Source organism: Heteronotia binoei, unplaced genomic scaffold, assembly GCF_032191835.1.
Source record: "Heteronotia binoei isolate CCM8104 ecotype False Entrance Well unplaced genomic scaffold, APGP_CSIRO_Hbin_v1 ptg000536l, whole genome shotgun sequence".
NCBI classification, from domain to species: Eukaryota; Metazoa; Chordata; class Lepidosauria; order Squamata; family Gekkonidae; genus Heteronotia; species Heteronotia binoei.
Window position 1 is genome coordinate 182,501 of NW_026800047.1, and position 2,500 is coordinate 185,000.

The window sequence follows — 2,500 nt, forward strand, 5'->3', positions numbered from 1 at the left end:
AGATAGGTAGAAAAAGAGTGGAAAATAAAAGGACATTGGACAATCTTTGAGGATGATGAAGATTTTTAAAATAAGAATATAACTTTCGGGTGCTTTTTATTTATTTATTTTTCTTAGCAGTTAAGGGTACCTTTAATATTTGCTTTTTTTTAAGACAATAACACTGGCGGGGGTCAAGTAACGGAGGGAGGGGTGGGGGGAAAGTAAGATGTGGGGTAGAAAGATCTTTCTTTTACTTTCAGCTTTTATAAGTTGTAGATATAGTTCCGCTACCATATGTTACTAATAAAACTGCTTATACAAAGAAAGACTCCCGAGAGAGAAAAAAACAAAAACAAAACCTAGCAACGATGAATAACCAGATGCCTGAGAGGTGTTGGGAACGCAAAAAAAAAAACAAAAAAAAAACCACGAAGGCTCTTTCTACCGCATGTGGTGGACTTGTCAAAGAGCTGAAATATTTCGGCGGTTGATTCAGCGAGAGATGTCTACTATCTCGGGATATGCGTTTAACAAAGTTGCAGGGGCTTTTCTGTTGGGGTTATGGAAAAAATCTCCAAAAGAAGATAGAGCTTTGATCCGGCACTGGCTCTCGGCTGCTAGGACATCGTACGCGCAGTCGTGGAAGCGAGAAGAAATACCAGAGAAATGGGATCGGATCATAAAAGCCATGGCGTGGAGCGAAACGGACCAATTGAGAGGCTATGATTTCGAAGGTCTTAAGATGGAGCGGAAGAAGTTCGGAAGGTACGTCGAGAAAGAGGGGAAAATAAGAGGGAGGATGACGGTTAAGTTTTTTGTCTCCTTCTTTGTTTTCAAAAGCAAGAATATAACTTCCGGTCAAGGGTACCTTTAATATTTGTTTTTCTTACACCTGTCGCCAGGGACGTTTCTCCCCTGGTCTACCGACGGCAACCGGAAGGGGGGAAACGGCCCCCGCGAGGCCGACCGTCGGTTCCGGGAGGTCGGCCTCGCCCGCGGCGTCGCCCCGGTCTCGCGGCCGGACGGCGGGACGGCTTGGCCGCGAAAAGGGGACGGCCGGGAGGTTGACAGCGGCGGGGGGACCGTCCGCGGCGCCGGCTCTCCGGGGCTGCCGGCAGAGCAGGCCGCCGCTTCGCGGGGTCCCCTTGGCCCGAAAGCGAGCGGGCCCGTCTCTGGGGAAAAGCCCGGCGGGGAGGCCTGGTCTACCGCCGGAAACCCGAAGGGGGGAAACGGCCCCCGCGAGGCCGACCGTCGGTTCCGGGAGGTCGGCCTCGCCCGCGGCGTCGCCCCGGTCTCGCGGCCGGGCGGCGGGACGGCTTGGCCGCGAAAAGGGGACGGCCGGGAGGTTGACAGCGGAGGGGGACCGTCCGCGGCGCCGGCTCTCCGGGGCTGCCGGCAGAGCAGGCCGCCGCTTCGCGGGGTCGCCTTGGCCCGAAAGCGAGCGGGCCGGTCTCTCGGGAAAGCCCGGCGGGGAGGCCTGGTCTACCGCCGGAAACCCGAAGCCGGGAAACGTCCCTCGCGAGGCCGACCTTCGGTTCCGGGAGGTCGGCCTCGCTCGCGGCGTCGCCCCGGTGCCGCGGCCGGTCGCGGGCCGGCTCCGAGCCGAAACGGGAGCCGGCCCGAGCTTTGCAGGGAGAGGGGCGCTGAAGAGTTTTCGCCGCTGGCCGCGCCCCCCCCCCCCCCCCCCGCCGCACCGGGCGGTCGCGGTTCCGAAGGCTCCCTTAGCGCGAGAGCGAGCGGATGCCGCCGCGGGAAGAGGCCGGCCGGGGAGGCCTGTTCTACCGCCGGAGAACCGAAGGGGGGGGGGGAAACGTCGCTCGCGAGGCCGACCGTCGGTTCCAGGAGGTCGGCCTCGCCCGCGGCGTCGCCCCGGTCTCGCGGCCGGAGGGTAGGGACGGCTTTGCCGCGAAAAGGGGACGGCCCCTCCACCCTTCGAAAACGGGAGATCTGGGCATCGCGGCCGGCGGGGGGGGGCGGGGTCGGGACTTCCCCCCGAAATCGCGATCGGAGGAGCGTCCCTCGCGAGGCCGACCGGCGGTTCCGGGAGGATCTTCTCGCCCGCGGCACGCTCCCGCCATCGAACGGTCCACGGGCCCTCTCTTCCCCGATACCGTAACCGCGCGGAGATTTGTAGGGACTGGCTTCTCTCGTGCCAGGAAAGAGAACCGCCCGGACTTCCGGAGCTTCCGAGGCCGCTCAGGCCGTCCGACCCTCACCGCAGGCGGGCAGGAGACCCCGCGAGGGACCCGGCGGAGCTCCGGCCGCGAGGCTACCGGCCGGCTCTCCTGACCGCGGAGGCCGGCTGGCGAGGGGGCCCCGGGTTCGCCCGGGGAACGCTCGGAGGTCCGGAGCCGTCGGAGAACCTTCCGGCTCGCCGGAACGGGGACCCGTCGGGGGTTGTCGCGGGGACTCGCTCCCCTTCCCTACCTCTTCTGCCCTCGCGGCGGAAGCGCGGTCCAGACCCCCTCAACCCCCGTGCCCTGGGGCGATCGCCGTTGCCCTTTCCCGTGGGCTCTCG